At 42.5% G+C, this 23,734-nt stretch overlaps 5 non-coding genes across 5 annotated transcripts; all 5 read left to right on the top strand.

The window, feature by feature from the left end:
- Positions 1-9,213: 9,213 nt before the first annotated feature.
- TRNAE-UUC (transfer RNA glutamic acid (anticodon UUC)) lies at positions 9,214-9,285 on the top strand. The gene has a single exon. It is a non-coding gene; the product is annotated as a tRNA-Glu (tRNA).
- Positions 9,286-15,630: 6,345 nt separating this feature from the next.
- On the top strand, positions 15,631-15,701 carry TRNAG-GCC (transfer RNA glycine (anticodon GCC)). Its single transcript has one exon. It is a non-coding gene; the product is annotated as a tRNA-Gly (tRNA).
- A 2,307-nt stretch (positions 15,702-18,008) lies between these two features.
- Positions 18,009-18,080, top strand: TRNAD-GUC (transfer RNA aspartic acid (anticodon GUC)). Its single transcript has one exon. It is a non-coding gene; the product is annotated as a tRNA-Asp (tRNA).
- A 1,091-nt stretch (positions 18,081-19,171) lies between these two features.
- Positions 19,172-19,243, top strand: TRNAG-UCC (transfer RNA glycine (anticodon UCC)). Its single transcript has one exon. It is a non-coding gene; the product is annotated as a tRNA-Gly (tRNA).
- Positions 19,244-23,570: 4,327 nt separating this feature from the next.
- TRNAE-CUC (transfer RNA glutamic acid (anticodon CUC)) lies at positions 23,571-23,642 on the top strand. The gene has a single exon. It is a non-coding gene; the product is annotated as a tRNA-Glu (tRNA).
- The last annotated feature ends 92 nt before the right edge of the window (positions 23,643-23,734 follow it).

Here is a 23,734-nt window from a genome sequence, read left to right on the forward strand (position 1 = left end):
TTTCCATCATAAGACCTTTGTAATTGTCTTGATCATTATATCGCTGAGAAGAGCTAAATTCTTTCATATTTGATCTTCACACAATGTAGCTGTTACTGTGCACAATGTTCTCCTGGTTCTGCTCATTTCACTTTGTATCATTTCATATAAGTCTTTCCAGGTTTGAAATACACCTGCTCATTCATTATTTCTTATTACACAATGGTATTCCATTACATTCATATACCACAGCTTGTTCAGTCATTCCCCAATGGCTAGGAATCCCCTCAATTTCCAATTTATTTGCCACCACAAGAAGGGTGGAGCACTTTCTGCTGGGGTCCCTTGTAGAACCCTGAATCTGCTTTTCCTTATCACACCCAATGGGTCTACACTTCCAATGAAGACATTGCTGTCTTGTGATCTAAGAACATTGCTAGAAGGGAAAATTCCTTTAGATTCTTTAAGGTTACAAAGTCCTGAGGGGAAGGAAGAGGAGAGACTGAGTTTAAGGTGGAGAATGATAAGGGTGGCTCTTCTCTATACACTCCCCGAAAGCAATTTGGGGCTTATCTCTCTATCCTCTCTGCTACCAAATGCTCCTTCTCTACAATCATAATTCTGAACTGGCTTGGTTTCTTATACAAAACCTATAAGGAATAGCAATCAATACAAACATATTTTTTGTGTAATATCATTTGGCTTCATCCAATGGCCTTTAATACCTTCCAAACTGAGAAAGAATTTCTTTGAATTTTTTCTGTTTATCCTAAATATTGTTGACTCAATAGAATTATTTAGAACTGTTCACACATGACTTTTACCTCTAATAGACTGATTCATAGTTCTCATCTGACAAAGATATCATCTATTGCAACTTTTAATTTCTTTTTATTGGAGTAATTAGTTCTACCTTTGCATTTATATACAGTATTTATATTTACTTCTCTGTGTGTGTGTTATTTCTATTCCTTAGAATGTATTTTCCTTAAAGGCAAGAGCAGTTTAAGTTTGTATCTTTATATTCCTAGTGCTTTGTGCAATGCCCAACACATAGCAAGCTTTTAATAAATGTTGATTAGATTGAATTGATCTGAACTAAATTGAATTGAAGATACATGTTCATGGTCAGAATCAAATGATCTTCTGTTTGAACTGTTTGTTTCGCACTTTCAAATATACAAGTTTCTGAAATACAAAGCCCTACTTGCTGGCGAATGGGGTAATAATTCTATACTATTTTTAAATGCAACATTTATATTAAGAACTTGAATAAGTTAAATGTAAAATTGGTCTGATGAAGGAAACAAAATACCACTAGATGGCAGACTTTACCAACTGATTTAACAAGTGGCTACTAATTCAAGAAATAGGCTGAATCAATGGGTGAATGAAACTACAATTTCATACCAGCTTTTTCTCCAAGGAATTTGACACTGGCCACATTTCAAGCTTTGTTTTTAATCCCAACATTGTCTAGCAAAAATGAAGCATGTGACTTCAAGTTAGAAAAGACCTCAGAGAGCCTGTGGTTCTACCTTTTCATTTCGCAGCTAAAGAAACTGGGATCTATAGAGGAAAAGTAGATAACACAAAATCAAAAAGGGTGTGAATGAGGAGTCAGAACTCAAACCCAAGACCTCTGATTCTCAATGTATTCTTCCCACTGTACCACATTGTGCTGAGAACAGAGTATATCCTTTCAAAAATCTTCTTTTCATTCATTAAGATACATGATGCTTCGAAGTTTCAAGTGTTAGAAGTTAGAGGTTCTTGGTGTTTAAAAGTATTTGTGTTTGATAAATGACTTCTTTGGATTTTTATAAATTTGTTTGTATTCCAATAATTCCCACTGATCATTGAAAGTTTACACGAATAACTAAGTAGTAATTTTATCCCAGACTGAGAAGTTATATACTCTATGTAAACATTTGTAGATATCACTGAAATACCAAAATAAATTTGTGAGAGACACAAGCTCTGTGACTATCTACTTTTAAAATAAAAAGTAAGCTTATAAAGTGCATTAGAAACATCACTTATTAATAAAGTTATTATTATGTGCCAGGCACTATATTAGAAATTGGGGAAGTATATACCAAAAAAAAAATGAGAGTATGTTCCATATATACATATAAGTAATAAGTTATAAGATCATGGGGGGATGGAATGGGAAGACAATAATTGCTAGTGGGTGGGGTTGTGAATCAGGTAGGAAGTGGCATTTGAGTTGAAATAAGGATTCTAAGAGAGGTAGGAAAGGAGAGAATTCTAGGCAAAAAGAGGATGCTTTTTTCAAAGGCACAAGGAGGAACATGTGACATCATATGTGAGGAAGTCCAGGCTGCTGTCTGGACCTTGAAAGAAATGAAGAGAAGTCTATAACAAGACTAGAAAAAAATGGAACCAGATTGTGAAGAAATTTGAATTCCAAGCAGAAGAGATAGTATTTTGATCTTGGAGTAATTAAACCCTCCTATAATTCACTGAAGAGGAGAGGGACATGATCAGAACTCTACTTTAGTAAAAATCACTTTGGCAGCAGAAGAATGTATTGGAGAACAGAGCTACACTAGGCATGGAGACCAATTATAAGGCTGTTGCAATAAATAATACAGGCAAGAGGCAATGAGGACTAGAATTAGGAAAGTAGCCAAGTGAGTAGAGAGAAAGGTAAAATTCACTTCTGGATGCAAGGTTGAAGTATTTCACAAATAAATCCTAATTAATGCATTTGAATGCTGTAGCAGCAAGCACCCCAGCCTCCCCAGGGTGTCTGCCACCACAGGTTCTTGGATCTGCTTTGATAAAGGAAAGCAACTCAAAATGGGTTAACAAGCTTACTTTAATCAGTCAAATATGTATTGTTTACCTAGTTCAGGTGAAAAAGCTCAGCACCCTGAACTTCAGAGTATACAGACAGAATTATCAAGACAGAGAAACAGATCAAGTAGAAAGTTTCCAAACTGTCCAACCATTACATCCATACCAAATCAACATCTGGGTTTCAACATCTGGGTTTTTCAAAGCCAAGGGGGGGCTCTCAACAACGGCTTCCCAGAATACAGATGAAATCACAGAACACTTCTCAAAGTGAGCCCCAAAACAAAGCTACACATCAGGGCTTATATAGCCTTCTCCTGGCTCAAAGAATGTAACAACCTTATTCACTCACTGGCCAATCAAGAAGTATCTACTGAAAAACAAGCCTCCAACCCCAGGCTCCAGGTTTAGCCTAGGGGCAGGGAAGATTTTAAAAATTTACATTCCCATTACAAATGCATAGGTAGAGAATAAAAACATAATATTTAAAGTGTTATCATCCACCACTCTAGTGAAAAGTTTTGTTTTGTTTTGTTTTTTTCATTCTTGAGGCTGCACTAAGAGACAGAGAATCTGGTTTCTCATATCTATAAAGGTAGTAAGAACCAGGCCACAAAACTATTTACTAAGGGAACTGGGGATTTTTAGTCTAAAGAAGACCTAGGAGAAATATAATAGTTGTCTTCAAGTATTTGAAACTGTATCATTTAGAAACAGAAATAGGCCTCTTCTGATTGACACCAAGACACTGGCTCATTGAATCTTGGTTCTAAAAATGAAAGGGACCTCAAAGGCCATCTAGTCCCAACTAGAGCATTTGACAGTTTAAGAAACTAACTTAGGGTGTTTAAGTGACTTGACAAAGGTCACACAGGTGATAAACAGCAAGCATAGAATGGATTTTCAAAAGCGTACTCTCCAAGGAACTGGAGAGGTTTATTTGGAAGAAAAGATTTGGTGGGAGGGGTGGGACACATGATTACTTTCTTTAAATATTTTAAGGTCATCCCAAAAAGAAAACTCCTAGGAATATTATAGCCAGGTTCCAGAATTCCCAGATTAAGGAGAGAATATTACAAGCAGCCAGGAAGAAATAATTTGAATATTGTGGAAACACAATCAGGATAAAAAAAATATTTTAAGGTCTATTCTGTGGAAATAGAGAGGAAGCCCACTGTAGTTCCAGTTGATAGAACAATGGACTTGGAGTCAGCAAGATCCAGGTTCAAATTCCAAACCCTGTGTGATTCTGGGTAAATCAATTAACCTCCTTCAGCCTCACTTTCTTTATGTGTAACCTGAGGATAACAATATCTATAACACTATATCCCAGACCTATTGTGAGAATAAAATAAAATAATGTATGTAAAGCACTTTGAAAACCTTAAAGTGCTATGTTATTGTCAGTTATTGTTATAATTATTATCAGATGATTTATTCTTCCTCAAATGGCAGACTTAGTAACAGTGAAGTTGATGTTACAGGGACAGGAATTTCAACTCAGTATAGGAAGGAGTCTCCTAACGATTAATGCTGTCCTCAAATGGAAAGAGCTGTCTGAGAAGGTAGGGAATTTCCCTGGACAATCATTTGTCAGAGATACTATAAAGGGAATTCATGCTTCCAGTGAGGTAAAAAACCAAGTGACTTCTGGGGCCCTCTCCAATTCTATAATTCTACAAGTCGATTTTTTTTTTAAATCTAAAGCTAGATGTACTAGGTATGAGATCTAAAGTATCATTATCACCATCATCACCAACTTGAATTTTTCAGAACCTAAATATTTATGGTATTGGAATAGACTTTGTCCAACTAGATCTGAAATGCCAGACTGTTGGGTCCTAAATAATGGTGGTGGGGATATTTTCAACTTCTGAGCAGTTGGTTTAGTGAATAATGTGCTGAAAGCTGAAAGACTTGAGTTAAAATCCCAAGTCATCAGCATAGGGCGACCCCTGGATAAGTTACTTAACTTTTCTCAACCTGAGTTTCCTTTTCTGTAAAATAGAAATTTACCTATCTCACAGGGCTGTTTTAAGGATCAAAATGAACTAATATTTAAAGTACTATGTGCATGCCAGCTATTGCTATTAATTTTATTTGTCTTCAAAATCTCATCAAAATTGAAGGGAAATAATTTTAGGTACCATTAATGAGTTACTCCAAAGATTCCAGGGATATCCCCAACCATCCCATTCTAAAGTGACTTTTCCCTCTTCTGAACTCCTAAAGCAACTGTTATTTGTATGACACACCCTTCTGATTTCATAATGGCTTCCTGTCTTCCTATCCTTGGAAAAATTGTAACTCCCAGGATGTTTAATAACTTAGCTCCTACTTGCAAGGAAACCAATCCAAGCCTTGCCAGAATGGCTATTATTTCTATATCATCATACCACCTTATAAGATCTATAAAAAACAGAAACTCAGAGTTGGAAAGACCTCAGAGACTATCAAGTCCTATTGAATACTGATAAAGTGTCTTCTTTAAAAGTTCCATTCAGTGACACCTAAGTTCAGTCAAATCAAGTTTACCAAACAATTTGTTGAGCTAAGTATATTCCTTCTTGTTTTTCTTTCTATTGAATTTATCTAACACTGAAAGAGGGGTATTATAGTCTCCCACTACTGTTGCTACTATTAATCTCTCACTAAAATTGACCTGCGTTTCCTTTTAATAACTTAGCCTGTATGCAATTCAATGCATATGTATTTAATGTTATTATTTTTACTGTATATGATATAGTTGCTTATTTGTCATTTTTTTTATTATTATTGTTGCCTTATCTGAGATCAAGCTTGGAACTCCTGCTTTTTTTTTATATTTGTCTGAGGTGTGATAAATTTTTTACATCCCTTCATTTTCACTTTGTATGAAAATCCACACATTGAATACAATACTCCTATTCAGCAAATTATTGAGTTTTGGTTTTTTATCCATTGCTTTACTACATTTCTTTTCATTAGGAAATTTAATTCATTCTCATTTTGCATTATAACTTTTAAATTTGTGTTTTCTTTAGTTAATGTTTTATACAGCTACAGAGAGAGAGAGAGACATACTAAATTTACTTCTTCTTTTAAGTTAACTCTTAGTTTCTGATATTTGTGATTTTTTATTATGCAAGTCAAAATCTTATCTCCTACCTTGAGTCCCCTTCTTTCTCACTACCCTATTGAATACCAAGCATCTTGTATTTACTTTTAGTGTTATTCTTTCTCTCTTTTGTTTATCTTAAGTTTTCATCTTTGATAAGTATAAGGTAATTAAACATCTCTCCTCTACTCATCCATTTTTTGCTTCAATGATAGTCATTTGTAATATTCCTTTCCAAGAAATGTTAGTTTTCTCCTACTTCCTTTCTTAATTCTAAATACCCCTCTAGAATTCTTTCCCAGGAATATTCTTCTCAGTGGAGGCAGAAGGGTACAGTAGGAAGTATTCTGTGATCTATGTAGGGGTTCCAACCCTGTTTTTTGTCCTTTTCTTCTCTGACAATACACCATCCTCCTTTGGTTTGCCCATTCTTCCAGCCTATTTCCTAACTTCTGGACCTGATGTTAGGCTGGAGTCTGCCACATTTGTGGAAGGAAAGTCTGGACTGAACTTGTTGTGGCCTTCTTAGGAAAAAAAGTTAGCTAATAACACAACACTTAAGTGTTGCATTATTCCAAGATGTCAGAAACAGACGAGAGGGCTACAGACTTTCAGTATTCTCACAGATGTCTGTTTTAGGGTGAAGTCTGAATGTTGCCCCCCTGATCTGAGCTCTATGAGCTCATGACCTGGATTTGGGTCTGGGCAAGAGTAGATGCTGCTGGATTTCACCCTTATCAGCTACTTGTTAGCAGTTGTCCTTGTCTTAATACCCTGGTATGGGTCTAGGGGTGCCCCAATAAGATACTAGGGAATCCTCTTCTGCTGGTATTCAGCCTCTCCTTGGGCACTGGAGCGATTCTCCCAGAATGCTCTTGACCCAACCTTTTCTCCATTGTCCACAGACCTTCTTGCCTACCTCCATATGCCAAGCAAAGGTGGACAAATTACTCATTGTGACTTTTTCTGGATTTCCCTCTCAGGATTCAATCAGGTACATTTTCTATATCTATTTGGAGTAATTTGTGGAAAATAATCCACCACAATGCTCCCTGTCACTCTGCCATCTTGGCTTTTCTACCCTCCCTCCTTTTAAGCCTATGAACCCTTGTATTCTTCTTGACTGGACTATTCCCAAATACATAACCACTTCCTACCTCTAATGGAAAAAGTGTCCAGACACATGACCCAGTCTTGCCCAAGTTGATCACTTAAAGTGGACAATCAGCTTTCCCCATAAGGATTCATTAACACTGCACAACCTGTCTAATTGTTTCCATCCTGCTAAAACTATACCCAGTTTCCACTCTTCCTCCCCACACATGTCACATGACCTGATATTCCAGCTTTACTCTCCCACAAGTTGAAAGCTTCTCAATTTGCCCTCAACTCAAGTTCTGACCAGTCCCACTCTTGTTTCACACACCCCTCTCCCTATCTCTGAAGCTTTCCAATACATTACTACTATCTATATGTATATTAATCAGATATTATTTTCCCTCAGAAATATTCATTTCCTCTACCGATTCCCCTCCTAATTTTCCTTTTTTTTTTTTTTTTTTTTTTGTTAAGTGACTTACCCAAAGTCATTTCAGTCTGAGGCTAGATTTGAATTCAGGTACTCCTGACTCCAGGGCTGGTGCTCTATTCACTATGCCACCTAGCCACCCTGATATCAGTAGTGGTTAACCTTTTTTTTAATCTCATGGGTTCCTTTGGCAATCTTGGTGAAGCCTATTTGCCCCTTCACAGAAGTTTGGTTGGGTTTTTTTTTTAATTCATGATTAAAGGAAATGCTAACTTTCATTTAGGAATTAGTGAAAATAAAGGTATAATTTTTTTTTTCTCATCCAGGTAAACAGACTCCACTGAATTCTATCATGGAACTCTTGGTTAAGAACCCCTGCCTTAGATTCTCCAACCCGTTGGTGTTCTCTTTGCCTTCACTGTCACTTAAACAATGAATGTATTTTTTAAAAAGAAAATTTAAAAAAAACATAAATTGTCTCTTACACAAAGACTTTCAGTTTCTCCTCTTGTCCTCGACACATGAAAATAAGCATTTCATCTCTTAGTCTTTCATTATTATCTGAAAGTATTTAATCTGCTTTTTGGTCAATTAGCATGTTGATTATCTAGCACATCTCTAAGATCTTTAAGAGTAATTCAAATTTATAAGAATAAGAGTAATTTCCCAATTGATAAATGGTCAAAGAATGGGAATAGTGAGTTTTCAGGGGGAAAAAATCCAAACTATAAATAGCCATGTGAAAAGTGCTCTAAATCACTAATAACTAGTGAAATTCAAATTAAAACACTGTTAGTAGAACTATAAATAGGTCTAGCCACTCTGGAAAGTAATTTGTAACTATGTCCTAAAAGCTATCAAACTGTGCATACCCCCTTGGCCTAGCTATAGTGCTACTATAGTCTATATACCAAAGAGATCAAAGAAAGGGGGAAATGACCCTTATGCACAAAAATATTTATAGTAGCTCTTTCTATGGTGGTGAAGAATTGGAAACTGAGGGTGAGTCCATTAACTGAAGAATGACCGAACAAGTTATGGTATGTATATGTGATGGCATGTTATCGTGCTGTAAGAAATAATGAAGGGGATGATTTTGGAAAAACCTGGGAAGCCTTATATGAACTGATAGAAAGTGAATGAGCAGAACTAGGAAAAGAATGTGTACTATAACAATACTGCAGAGACAAACAATTTTGAAAGAAGCAGAATGACTCCACAATATCTATAAGCAAAGAGAAAGGCACGTCACAGGAGCAAAGGTGCAATGAAGGTGACCCGATAAATTAAATTCGGAAGGTTAACACTAGTAAGGTGTGGAATCAAGAGAGGTTTGACCCAAGAAATGATCATCATCATCATCTACAATGCCAGAGAAACAGGTGTTATTACCCTCATTTTACAGATGAGAAAACTGGAACAAGCGAGAGATTAAGCGACTTGCCCAGGGTCACATAGCTTAAGTAGCTGAGGTTACATTTGAACTCAGGTCTTCATGACTCCGGGTCCAGCATTCTTTCTATTCACGGCTACCTAGATGGAAGGATATGAAGAGGATCTTACTATGTAGGTGATTTGCTCCGTCCAGGTGAGCCCATTGTAGCTTTTAGGGAAATAGCCTAGAGTGTGGGAAAGAGGCAGTTGGAGCTGGAGAGAGTGCAGATAGAACTAAAAGTGAAAGTAAATGGATATTGAGCTGGTGCGACAGGGTGGCTTTGAGGAAGCTCGAGTAAACCAACAGTTTAATTGACAAATATTAGCGAGCAGCAGCCACGTTGCAGCAGAATCCCTGGTGGTCTAGTGGCTAGGATTCGGCGCTTTCACCGCCGCGGCCCGGGTTCGATTCCCGGTTAGGGAAGTTATTTTGTCTTGTTTAAAAGAAAACCACCAAGGAGTTTCCGGTTACTTGCAGTCCTCTTTCCGGGTGCAATCCCTTTAGTTCCCAAGTACGATTCATCTGATTCTGAGCGCAAAAGGAAATCCTTACTGTGCGGGAGGCCCTCCCAAACCGAGGCCAGGCACGATACGCAGGCGCTAAAGGCAGAAAGGACAAGATCACCTTTGGCCTGAGCCTCTGCATCAACCAGAGCTGTATTACAAAGAACAAAGGGCCCTGATGCCTAGGCACCAGGGGTGAGGCGAAGATGCGTGTGCTCTAAAGAGCTGCCCAGAAAAGGAAAGAACTGCTTTCACTGGGCGTCCAGCCTCCTTCAGGAAATAGGAGAAAGCAAGGCTTCGCCAAGGAGAGGGTCTCTGGGGAGATGTCGGGCAAGATGCACCCAGGATCCCCCAGGAAACGAGTGTGCTAGCGTGTTGTGGATTTTGCGGGCTGTGGGATAAGTTTTAAACCTGTAGGGTTTAAGGACGCTGGGTAGATAGAGCCGGGAGGCGGGGCAGAGAGAGGAATGAAAGAGGGGAGAGACTGAGAGGGACGGAGAACAAAAATCGTGCGAGGCTGTGGGTAAAAAGGAGGCTGGAGTAGGAAGAACAGCGGCGCACAAGGGAGCATAGAGCCGCAGGGAAGACGAGAAACCGAGGGCGTCCAGGAATATCCCTCGGCTCTGCCAACTAACTCCCACACTAATCTCCAGGCGCTGCTTCCTCGCAGCACCACGCTTCTCAGCCACCTCTCCCTGCCTATTGCCTTTCCTCAACTCCTTCCTTTCCAGCCTCCCCTAACTTGTGTTGTGACTCTTCCCATCCCCCATTTCCTCCTCCGACTTTCCCATTTCCTTCTCTCACCTGGATTGAAAACAGTCACACGGGCGTGGAGGACAATAAATGACAAAAAAAAAAAAAATGTGATGGCTCGGGGGTGGGGTGAGAGAGAAGGAGTATTGAGTCGGGTTACCGAGGCAAGGAAGGAGGAAGGGTTTATGAAACTCGGGAACTGTTCATCTATTTCTATGTTGGCACAGTGGTCGACTTTCTTCACCACTATCACACGGGAGACCCGGGATCCATTCCCAAATGGAGAACACGAGTCTTTTACACGCTGCTATTCTTGAGGCAGCCCCTCCACAGAGGCCTAGCAAAAGGCAGGTTTTTGGAGACTGCCCGAGGGCACTCTGGCCACCCAGAGTCACCCGCTTGAGGGCCCTCCCCGACCTCAGACGCCCAAGAGCCTCTCGGTCTCCCACTAGCTGTACACACAACAACCGGGTCACTCTCCTGGCCAAGCCAGTTCGGTATGTTTCTTGGGTGTGTGGGTGTGTGTACATGTGAGAGGTAGATCAGCAAGAATGTGTAATTAGTCACCTGGTAAGGAATGTGATTCAGGAAGATCCAGCTAGCTGTTCACACACTGGATTGGAGAGAAAAGAGATGGCAGGCCAATTATGAGGCTATAGCCATAGACCACCCAAGATATTAGGAGGCCTTGAATGTGATTCAGAGAAGAGACTATGCCTGTGTACAGAAAGGGAAAGATGTTATAGAGGTAAAGTAGGTAAGAGCTGGCAACTGATGGACCCCATGGTATTGAAAGAAAGGGAGGGGTAAAAGATGACCCAGATGTAAATCTTGGTAATTGTAAGGAAAATGGTCCACCTACAGAAATATAGAAGGTTAGAGGCAGAGATTGTGTGCAGGTAAGTGGTTAAAAACTAAAATAAATTTCAGAGAAGTTAGGTCTTGGCTTTTGGATTTAGGATTCATCTGAAATCTTTGTGGAGACGATCATAGGACCCACAAGATGCAGTAAGATCACCAAAAAGAAAAAGACTAAGTATAGGGTTAAAGGGGGGAGGGGAATAAAATGCCCACACTTAAGGGAGAGCCTAGAGGAAAAATATGGCCTAGCAAAACATACTACAAAGGAATGGAGTAGTTATGCCTACAGGGGACAAGATGCAGATATAGAGAGCCCCAGACTAACACACAGAAACAAAGAAAGACACAAGAAACAGACAGAGGAGAGTCAGACTGAGATATAGAAAAACAGAGAGATAGAGAGAAAGGGACAGATACTCTGAAAGAGATGGATCACAGGGTCTCAGGAGAGAATGGAGCAGAATCTCAATACTGTAAATAAGTCCCCATTGGAAGGAGAGTAAATAAATGCCTTCATTCAATTGAGCAGTCAATTAAGAGGTCTTTGGTGACCCTAGAAAGGGCAATTTCAATATGAGGTCTGCAATCTGATCGAAAGTAAGTAAACAGAAGCAACTACAACTAGCTAGTATCACCCTGTTTAAGAGTTTGATTATAAAAGGGAAAAGAAATACAATTCCATAGATTGATGGCATGGCAGGGGCAAGAGAAGTTTGCTTGACAGTGAGGGAGGCCTGTCAGTGGAAGATCAAAAGTTGTATATGAAAGACATTATATGTGGAGAGAGTGAAGGTGAAAGGAAAGGATGAAGGGGGCAAGCTCCCAGAGGAGACAGCAGAGCATGGGATCAGGAGCACAGGAGGAAGGTGAGCTTTGGTAGGAAGGCCCACCTCATCAATCAGAGAATACAACAAAGTAGAACAGAATGGGAGAAGGCAGGAAGAGGAAGGTTTTTAGGTAAGGAGTGAGGGATTAGAAGGAGCTGGCTGGTGGGCTGATCACTGAAAAGTCAGATTGAGGTCCTCTGTAGAGGAGAGAATGCTTCAAGGGGTGCAGGAAGTCTGAGCAGAAAAGGCTTGGCACAATAAGAGTGAAACTTTTAAGGAATAAAAGGATTGTGAAGCTGCAGTGAAGGACCAATTGAGTTATGGAATATCATAAATTTGTAGTAGAACCAGTGGGGCAGATTCCATAACACTCCCCAGGATCTTTGATAAGCATTTGAAGAGAGTCAGAAAAAAAAAATGCTTGGGGGATAAAGGTGGGGAGTTGTTATATCCTCATGGGAAGAGGGTTTAGAGGGTAGTGGTGATGCAAGGTGTGCTAAACCGGGGATGGGAATAGACAAGGAGAGACTGTCTAGGGAAAAGGAAGTAGAGGAATGATAGAGAAGGATTTAAGGGCAGTTGATGACATACTTTTGAACTGTGCACCCCTGGTATCAAGACAAGGAAGTTAGGTTGAAGATGTGGAAATGGAGATGGAATTGGAAGGGGGGATGAGAAGATAGCCTAGAGGTCTAGGTAGGAATGAAGAAGCATTTTAGATGATTTGGTAATTTTCATGGTCTCCCAGAAGGCCCTCCCTGCTCTTCCTTTTCTGGTGAGCAGTTGGACATGCTATCAGAATGATAGTTCAGTCTCTTTTACCTTAAAGAACCCCCCCCCAAAAAAAAAAAACTTAGGAGATGGAGGATCCCAATGTCTACTCCACCTCAAAAATACCGAGAAAACTTCCCAAATTATCATGGACATGCATAGGTGAAAAGCTACCAAGTGTGTGAAATATGTCCCAGTCTAGAAACAATGGCTTCCTTTTCTGACTATAGGATGTTGTTGTTATTTGTCCTTCATTTTTTTGGTCGTTTTTAATAGTATTTTATTTTTTCAATTATATGTAAAGACTATTTTTAACATTCATTTTTATTTGATTAATTTGTTTATTTACTTTTAGTTTGCAACATTCAGTTCCACAATCCCTTGAGTTTCAAATTTTCTCTCCCTTCCTCACTCCCTCCCCTCTCCCCCAAGGAGGCATGCAGTCAAATATAGGATCTACAAATACCTTCACATTAAACAATAGTCAGGTGGTAAAGGATTATACCCAATGGAATGAACAATGGGAAAGAGGAAACCAAACAAGGAAAAGAAAGAGAGCAAGGAGTTTGCTTCAATCTGCATTCAGACTCTGTAGCTCCTTCTCTGGATGTGGATGTCTCTTTCCATCATGAGTCTTTTGGAGTTGTCTTATAACCTTACATTGCTGAGAGGAGTCCAGTCTATCAAGGTTAGTCATCACACACATATTGTTTCTGTAATTGTATACAAATTTGTCCTGGTTCTGTTCTTCTCACTAAACATCAGTTTTTATAACTCTCTCCAGGTTATCGTGAAGTCTGTCTGCTCCTCATTTCTTACAGAGCACATAGTATTCAATTACATTCATATACCACAACTTGTTCAAATCTATAAGAATACAAGCCATTCCCCCAATGGATGGCCATCCTCTTGATTTCCAATTCTTTGCCACCACAAAAAGAGCTGCTATAAATATTTTTGTACATACAGGTCTTCCTCCCACTTCTATTATCTCTTTGGGATACAACTCTACAAGTGGTATTGCTGGGTCAAAGGGTATACACTTATTTGAGCCCTTTGGGCATAGTTGCAGATTGTTCTCCAGAATGGTTGCATCAGTTCACAACTCCACCAACAATGCATTAGTGTTCCAATTTTTTCACATCCTCTCCAGCATTTATCATTTTACTGTTTTGTCATCTTAGCCAATCTGGCGGGTGAGATGTGGTACCTCAGAGTTGTTTTGATTTGCATTACTCTAATCAATAGTGATTTAGAGCATTCATATGCCTATAGACATCTTTAATTTCATCCTCTGAAATGCCTGTTCATAGCCTTTGACCATTTATCAATTGGGGAATGACTTGTATTCTTATAGATTTGTCATTCATTCTTGAAGAGGACCATGACATCAGGAAGATGATGCTATGACATTCAAATGAATTGGAATTAAGTGAGGCAGGGTTGTGCAAGATCACCAGCCTCACTTTCTCCTCCTGAGCCATCTGGGTCCAGTGGCAAGAGATAGATCAGGACGACTGGAGACCGTCCCCCCATGGGATGGTAGAAGTACAGCTTGGAAGCTATGTTAGGTCTGGAAGAGAAGATCTGAGAATCCCCTGCCTAGAGATGACTCTATAGTTGAAATCTTGGAAGCTGAAGAGACTCCCACATGAACTGTAAAGTGGGAGAAGAGAATGACAATGCCAGGATAGTGCGTTGGGGTTGTGCCCTGAGGCAGGACAAGGCGTGTCCTCCGGGAAGTCCTCCCCGTACTTCAAGGAACCTCTGGGTCTAAGTTTTGCCTTAGAGCTGACACGACGTTTCCATACTCATTCCCGGGTTTGTCTTGGTGACATCTAAGCCAGCATCTTCCCAAGGACCCTTCTGCTTTGAGACGAATTCGTGGCCGAAGTGTTTTCCGAAGGAGTTGGGACGCTTCCATCCCTTGCACCGATATTGTGGGAGCCATTGCAGAACTCTCAGAAGCAAACTCTTGGGACTTGCTCGTTGGAAAGGGGGAGGCTCTGGAGGGGGTAGCTTAGTGTTTGAACTGCGTGTATTCCCCAAAGAAAAAGGCAGGGTCCTAGACAGTTGTGGAAGGCCACAGCAGCTGCGATGCGGCCAAACCCGTCGAATTGGCTGCGGGGGTCGGGGTTGGGAGAAACGAACGTGCTTCGTTTTGGGATGCATAGCAGGGTGTTTGTGCCAGCGTGTGTGGAAGGATGGTTCTAGACATGTGAACTTGCTTGGATAGTGCCCGGACCTGGGGGGGGGGGGGGGGAAGAGGGGGGGGAGCAGGGAAGGTTGGAAGGAACGCAGTAGAGGGGGGGGGGGGGGGGGGGAGCGGAAGAGGGGGGAGAGCAGGGAATGTTGGAAGGAACTCAGTAGAGTGAATCAAGGATCTGAGCTCGAGGTGGTGTTGTGACTGCGGTCACTTGGGTAGAGAGAGGGGACTTGTTGGAATATGGTCAGGATGGGCCAGTGGTCTGACTTCCGGCCTTAATTTCAAACCCTCCCCTAAGGGGGTGGGCTCTGATCTCACCCCATCGACTTTTGCTTCCCACTGCTCTCACCGCCCCACCCTACCTGAACTAGAGTGAGCGACTTGCCTTAGGCCCTGGACTCCAAGAGTACCTACCTTTTCCTTCTTCCTAATCCACGGTCCTTCATAGGCCAAGACTGGACAAGCCTGCGTTTGGATGAAGGGTGTGTGGAGGATCTGGTCCCAAATGTGGGCCATGTTGGGTTTTTGCTGGATGGTAGATTGGAAGAAAAACGCACTTGGATTTCAGGCTTTTTTCGACCCTCCCCACCAAAACAACTTTCAGATACCTAACTTTAACCAGCTTTTCTAGAGGAAGAGGTGTGGCAACAATACGAGGAAAATTGATAGGAGGAGGAGGAGGAAAATTTAGGGGAAGGATCCGGGAGGAAGCTCAAAGCAAAAGGCAAAATTTTAGGTAGGATTCCTCGGATGTGGTGTGAAATTGAAAGCACGGGACCCGGCCCACCAGATAGCTGCATGTATCCCGAAAAATCAGAGACAGAGAAGAAAGAAGTTTATCTGTCTAGCATGGGTGGTTCAGTGGTAGAATTCTCGCCTGCCTCGCGGGAGGCCCGGTTTCGATTCCCGGCCCATGCAAAAGAGCGTTTTGAGCTCAATTTGGGGACGCAGATCGTGACTGCTATGTACACCAGGCGGAAGAACCCCTCCTCGGTTGGATGGCCTGGCAGCGGACCGCAGGAAGACTTGAGTCTGGTTTTCTTGGAGATCCGGCAGAGACTTCTCTGAACTAGATAGTCCTACTGCCTTGTCGATCTTGCCCACCCTGCTGTCTCTCTAACATACCTACTAGTCACTCCCAGGTCAGTTTTTCAGATGGACAGTAAAGGAAAAATTGATGATGTTTGGGATGGGTGCCACTCTGCTTTTCCTTCTGTCCCTGAGACGTGGCGACTAGGCCCGTGGAAATGAAGATAGTGAGTGAGCAGAGCTAGGGAACCATTTGTAGCTGGGGCCAGGCAGTGGAGCTAGGAAGAACAGAGTCTCTTTTTGGTATTAAATGCCCGTAGAAGGGCCTCCAATAACTGCAAAAGGCCTTCCCTGGAGCGGAATTGAAACCCATCACAGAGATGAGAATGTCGAAGTTTAACTACTAAACCATTAGGGAGCACGTCTTTATCTCCCTGAATCCCTTATTCAGCACAACACGACTTCTGCATCCCTCCCGTGTCCTCTTCAGCCTGCGTTGAACCCAACAGCAGTGTCTCCTCGCCCCTCCTCCCCATTCTAACTGTATTCCCAACCGAGCCCCGCTTACTTTCTTCAGCACGCTGACCCATTGCCCTAAATGCTACCACATCCTCCCCTCCCCCCAGTAAAGCACCTTCCAGAATAGGACCTGTAGCTCTCCTGCCTTTCCCTCTCTTCAGGTGCTCTGTGAAATAATGGGTGCCTTTGCACAACTTCTTCCGTTAACTCAGCAACAATATTTGGCTGTACTCTGGCTTTCTGTTCTCTGCTTTTCCACCGTGTCATCTCCATCGCTAGGACAGGCATGACTGTGAGCCCAGGAATGAAGGAGGTTTACACATTCAGAGAGGAGTTTTACTTTCCTGGATGTTTTCAACTAAGAGAGAATTCCCTTCTAAAGCCTCTATGTTCTGCCTTACACGAGCTTCACTCTGGAGCCCCTCCAGAAACAAGCCCGATCTCCGTGGAGGATTGGAGGAAGTAACTTTGAGAACTCACTTTGAGAAGTGAGTGCTGGTGAAGAGTATCCCGAGATGAGTGGAGGGCTGGTGCGAAAGGAGGGGGTTCGCCTAGAGACCAGGTCAACATTTCCGTGGAAGTGAAAATTGCCCAGGAAGAAAGAGACCGGCTCAGTGGGTCAGCAGATGAGGTCTCGGAGCATTCAGCTCCTCGCCCCACCACCCATTCAATCCATCCATTGCCCACCAACCTTCAGGACCTACTTTCTCACATCACCACTTTCTCAGCCACATACTCCCCTCCCCCCCCCCCCCCCCCCCCCCCCCCCCCCCGCCTCCTTCCCCCCTCCCCTCCCCCCCCAGCCATCGCCTTAGTCCCTGTTCCCCAACCTTCTCCTTTTCCTACTCTCCTCCTCCCACCGCATTATTTATCTCCTCCCTTGGACTCTTTGGAAGAGAGAGCGAGGGCTCGCGCGCGCACACACACACACACACACACACACACACACACACACACACACACACACCCTCTCCCACAGGCTCTCGAGAGAAAAAAAGAAAGAATTTTTTTAACCTAAAGTTCCTGAGCTTGGTTTCTATTATTTTTAACATGTTGATAGCTCTATTTCAGTAAAAATGTGTTTCGTGGGTAATTTTTTGGATTTTGTTTTCTACATTCAAAGACGTTATCCTGAGAAGGAAGCAGCAGACATTCAAAGGAATCAAATATCCAGACACCCACGCTCGCACAGACGCGGGAGAGTACGGTGAAGAATCCCTTCCTTTGGAGAGACATCTCTTTAATGACGAGAAAGAAGAAGCTAAAGGACACACGAGGCCACTCCATCCAGGGCCCCCCTCTTTCAAAAAGCGTGTCCCAAGAGTCTGCTGCTGAGAGCCCAGCAATGGACTGATAGGTCCGAAGGCCGCTTGAGGGGTGGAGTTTGAGAGGGGTTTGAGGCATGCAACCTCTGAGGTGACTAAGCAGGAAAAAAGCCTTCCAGGTATGTGAAGCTGGGAAGCTGTGCGGCCTTTAAAAGCCCCAAAGCAGACAGTGACGTGAAAGAGGGAAGGGAGGGGGCTAAAGGGAAAGGATGTGTATGTGTGTGCGTCCCTAGGATGCAGTGTGTGTGTGTGTGTGCGCGCGCGCGCGCGCGCGCGCACGTATTCTGGGGATGCAGGCTGTCTTTATCTCTACATTTCTGGGATGTTGAGAGCTTAAAAGATGTCAGCTCAGTCCTCGTTAGTATAGTGGTGAGTATCCCCGCCTGTCACGCGGGAGACCGGGGTTCGATTCCCCGACGGGGAGGAGCTACAATTTCTGGGTTTTCTGTTTTTAAACAGTACACATCCCAAGTACTCCTCTAACACCGCAGTCCCAACTCAGGACCCCAGCCTTTCCGAGTGCAAAAGACGTTATTGCGGCACTAGGAGAGCAAGAGCCACCCGAGGCACCTCCTGTGCTTTAGCTAGCCAAACCCAGACTTAATGGTGGGCTGACCATCCCCAGATCCAGATGCCCAGGGTGTCTCGCAGTCATTGAAGCCCCAGATACGAATCCGTTTCTTGCCAATACCTCTCCTCCGACAGAAAAGGAAGTTAGAGCAAGAGCCAGGGTTTGTGCCTGATGTCCTCGGAGGAAACTTGTGGGCTGCTCACAACGTGCCTAGAGCTGCCAAGGTCCAAAGGCCCATGCGCCCATCCCAGGCCCGGGCAGCTTCTGACTCCACTGCCCAGTCTCTAACCCCATGCCCTCTAGCCTGTAGGTGATGTGCCGTCTACCCAAACATTCAGTCCCACTCACATCCTAACAATGCAAGGATACAATCCGACAATCAGAAAGTGGGACGGAAAAAAAACTCGTGTCGGGCTACAGGTACTAGACACGAGGGAGGCAAGAGTTGTGGCAACCCAACCTACAGAGGTCACAAGCTGGTTCCAGCGCCGTCTTGAGCTTTCGAACTACGGTTCTTGTTCCGTTCCCAACCCTTAAAAGCTGGCAGTCTCAGGCTGGCCTGCTGGTCGGTTACGTCTACGACGCAGCCAAACGTACCATCAGCCTTGACACCGTCCTTGACCTACTTCACAAATGTGAAGTTGCCGGGGATGTAGAGGCGCTTGGAGATCCGGGCGATGAGCTGTAGCTGAACTTGGGCAGCACCAGGAGACGTCTCTGGCAGACGTGGCAGTAGCTCTGTCTCAGCTGAAAGCTTCGTCCAAAGAGGGAGGTAGCCGAGGAACCAAGAGGAGATCTGGGATGGCCTCCGTTCGTGCATGGAGCTAGGGAACACGCTAGGGAGTACAGCTGCAGACGGGGCTCTTCTGCTGGCTCCAGGCGAATGAGCAGCGGGGAGCAGCTGGAGCTCTGGACCTCAGCAGAGAGAAAACTGGCTGCCATCTGCGTTGGTGGTATAGTGGTGAGCATAGCTGCCTTCCAAGCAGTTGACCCGGGTTCGATTCCCGGCCAACGCAAGCATTTTTTTCAGCATTCTTTCCACTAATGATTTGCCCGTCGCCTGTCCTCTGCCAGTACTATTGATTTCTCTCCTTTGGGCTCTTTGAGCATGTCCTCCACCCTAGGTGTGCTGGTGCCCCTCAATTGCTGTCCTCTATCAACCTCTGGAGCTTTCTCTTTTTCTAGATCTCCAGTCCAGTATTTCACTTCTACTTCAAGACAATGGAGTGCCTACTCTGTGCAAGGGGGCTCTAGGAGGCTGCATCTTTGGAAAATAAACCGGAAAGAGCCCCTGCCTTAGCCCTCAAAGAGCTTTCCTTCTGGATCTCACCGACGGTGGGATAGAATGCATATTCACGAACTCCAATGAACCTGGAATCTCACCAATTAGGACATTTCCTCCAAAGATGGTGATCCAATTTAAGCCAGGTTCCCCCCTCCTCTGATATTCCTGCCGATCACCTCCAATAAAATGTCTACGGACTATCCGGTGCATCCGAATCTTCCTTCGCTTTTCCGTTCTGAATCCAACTTCTCGTGCATTTTCAGTACACTTGGAGTTAAAACAAACAAAATTTGAATGCTTTTTTGTGAACATATATTTATGCAAATGTTGTCCTTTGCGTACTCAACAGACATACACGCAGCCTGATGAATTCATTCTTTTAGTTGTCATCTGTCTATCAGTCAGGAAACTTGTATTAAGCACCTCTTAGCACCCAGCTGAGTTCAGGGGCATACAAAGAAAGACAAAAGGCTCCCAAACACCCAACAATATAATGGGGGAGACAACATGCAACTATGTGCAAACGAGATATAGAGAGGGAATAATAAGCGTGCTTGGAAGTTACAAGAAGTAAGGCAGATAAAAGAAAACCTTCCCATAGGAGGTGGGACTTTACCTGCGCATTCCCTCCAGAGAAATCTCCAGCGGTTGGAGATGAGGAAGGAGAGTCCTTCCAGGCATGGAGGATGGCAAGTGAAAATATCTGGCTGAGAGAGATAGAGTGTCTCCTTCGAGGAACAGCAAGGAAGCCAATGTCACTGGATAGCAGCTTAGACCGAGCGGGCAGGAAGAAAGGCGTAAGACTAGAAAGTGGGTAGGGCAAGTTATGATGGATTTTGACTGACAACTAACGTTCTGTGCCCACTACTCCAGAAACAAAAAAAAAGGGGATGAAGGGGGCGCAAGAGCGCGACACTAGTCCCTGCTCTTAAACAACCAAAGTCTCTCCCAGAGCAAAAGACGCCTTTGTGGCTGCCAAGAGTCACACTCTTTATCTATTCCTTCTCTCTCGCTGCGGGCGGCCCAAGTCCAGGACGACAAAGTCTCTCTCAGCGCAAAAAAAATAAAAAAATAAAAACTGCCTTTGTGGCATTAGACGGCCAAGAGCCACCTTGGGCATCTCCGAAGAGAGCTAGCCAAAGGCAAGCTTTCTGAAGGCCGCCCACTGGCCACCCCAGTTCACCTTTTTGAGGCTCCTCCCTCAACCTCAGGCGCCCAAGGGCTTCTTTGTCCAACAGTCATTGTAGCCCGGCCAGGAGGTTCCTGTCTCTCCCAATCCCTCTCCTCCAACCGAAAAGAAAGCCCATGCCAGAGCTCGGCACCCAACCTACACAGAGGAAACCTGTGGGCCGCTCACTACGTGCTTGCTCCAGTTGGAGAGGGGCTTGGGGATACCCAAATACAGCAGCCCAGCCACTGACTCCAAGGAGATTGCCTGCATGTAGCACTCAGCCTACATCCCCAGACTCAGTTCCACTCACACAAACACAGGCAGACTCTCTATGTGCAAATTATGCAAACAAGTTATGCAGGATTAATAGGGCAAATTTTCAGAGAGAAGGTACTAAGATTTATGAAACTTGAAGTAGGTTTCTGGCAGAGGCTAGAACTTTAGCTAAGACTTGAAGGAAGCCAGAGAAGATAGAAGGCAGAAATGAGAAAGTAGAGAGTTCATAGTATGAGGGAAAGCCAGTGAAAAGGCTGAGTCTAGAGATGGAAAAGCTTACTTAGAGGAACAGTAAGAAGGGCAGTGTCACAGCATGACAGGGTTTGTGGAGGGAAGTGAAGTGCAAGAAAACTGTAAAGGAAAGACGGGACTATGGTGGAATCATATTTGAAGCTGATCATCAGGAGTCATTGATCACCAATCTCAGCAGGTCCCCTAGCATGGGATCTTTGTAACGTTGAGATATGAAAGAGATAAAGTCAAAGGGTCTTTATTTGGCTAATCAGGTAGAGTCTAACATGTGGAAGCATCTATTAGGACCACAAGGTAAAATCATTCCTTTATACTGCTTTTGGGCAGTATTCTGCAGCATTAGCAAGAATAGTTTAAATCAATCACAACAAAGGTCAATTTTTATATCAGCTAGATATCAGGAATGGGTAGATGCAGTTTATTTCAGACATATATTTCCAGAACAAGATACCCTGCCGCATAGAAGGAAAAGGATATATGCATTTTTCAGCTTATGAAATGTAAAATAACAAAAATTATTCTTACATATATGATCTACAATCTTGTATTTTTATCCACAGGGTCAGATGGATTTACAAGTGTATTATATCAAGCACTAAAGAACAATTAATTCCAAAACTATTTAAATTATTTGGGAAAATAGGTAATAAAAAAAAAGGAGTCCAACCAAATTTCTTTGATGACACAAATATAGTGCTGATATCTAAACCAGGAAAAGCCAAAACAGAGAAAGAAAGTTGTAGACCAATTTCCCTAATGAACATTGATGCAAAATTTTTAAATAAAATATTAACAAGGACATCACATCAATATATCACCAGGATCATACCTTATGACCAGGTGGGATCTATACCAGATATGTAGGACTGGTTCAATATTAGATAAACTATAATAGACCATATCAATAACAAAACCAACAGAAATCGTATGATTATCATAATAGATGCAGAAAAGACGTGACAAAATAAGAGTATCCATTCCTACTAAAAACACTAGAGAGCATAGGAATAAATGGAGCTTTCCTTAAAATGACAAGTAATATCTATCAAAAACCTTCAGTAAACTTCTCAAGTGAGGATAAGCTAGAAGTCTTCCCAATATCCCAATATGATCAGGGGTGACACAAGGATACCCATTATCACCACTATTATTCACTGTTGTACTAGAAATGTTTGCTTTAGCAATAAGAGAAGAAAAAGAAATTGAAGGAACTAGAATGGGCAATGAGAAAATTATCACTCTTTGCAGGTAATATACTTAAAGAATCCTAGAGAATCAACTAAAAGAACTATTTGAAATAATTAACAACTTTAGCAAAGTTACAGAATGGAAAATAAACCCACATAAAACATCCACGTTTCTATATATTACCAACAAAGCCCAAAGTAATGGATAAGACAAAGTAAAAAAATAAATTTAAAATAACTGTAGACAATATAAAATACTTGGGAGTCTACCTGCCAAGACAAATGCAGGAACTATATAAACACAATTACAAAACACTTTTCACATAAATAAAGTCAGATCTAAATAACTGTAAAAAATATCAAGTGCTCATGGGTAGGCTGAACCAATATAACTTTTTTTAATGACAATGCAATCTCGTATTCCCCACTTTGATAAACTTCCCTGTAAACATTTTTTGGGCGAAATATAAGTTCTTAGGAGCCAGTAGTCTATGTGAGATAGAATGGTAGGTATGACCATACTAATTGTTTGATCCATTCCTTAGTCTTAGCCAGAAAGCAGTCTGACTCTACGAGGAATACAGTTTTTAATTAGGCAGGGGTAAGAGATAAATTAAGAGAAAAAGACTGTAGAGACAAGACAAAAATACAAGCCAGAGTGAAGAGAAGAAAGAGAATTCCTGCTTACTCATCAAGATGCATCCAGGTCAAGTGTCTTGGGAAGATCTGTCTACTTCTGGGAAACTTTTCCTTTGGAAATTCTGAGTTAAAGATATCTGCCCTTGACCATTGTCTACAAATTGTCCGGTTTAATCTCCTTAAACTGAGAGTTATGAGACTTCAATAAGCATTTCAGTGCCCTTAATAAGACTATTAGTTAACAGTACTTGTTTCTAGAGTTCTTTTCTAGACCAGATTTTCAGAGATATTTTCTTCCACTAGATCTATTTTCCAGGTCTCAAGCCACTTCACTACTACTTAAACCTACTAGTAAATAAACAATATGATTTAGTAGGGTCTTAGAAAAACCTAATCACATTAGTCTTTGGGCAATTATTTCATAACGGTCCGATCTTGAGTCTAATGGGTCACCCGAGAAAGCTGAGAAATTGCTAAGGTTGCAGGAGGCCAGTACTATGTTAAGTATGGAAGGAAAATTAACTCTTACATCTTCCCTGGTAGTCTAGTGGTTAGGATTCGGCGCTCTCACCGCCGCGGCCCGGGTTCGATTCCCGGTCAGGGAAAGCTTTTTTGTTGTGCTTTCAGTGTGGAGAGGAGTCGTATTAGGAGGAGTGCAGATTGAGGGCACAGTTATGTATTTCCTCCTAGTATCATT

The sequence above is a fragment of the Petaurus breviceps genome, unplaced genomic scaffold, assembly GCF_028583685.1.
Source record: "Petaurus breviceps papuanus isolate PSGF00001 unplaced genomic scaffold, PetGlider_PUasm1.0 220, whole genome shotgun sequence".
Lineage (NCBI taxonomy): Eukaryota > Metazoa > Chordata > Mammalia > Diprotodontia > Petauridae > Petaurus > Petaurus breviceps.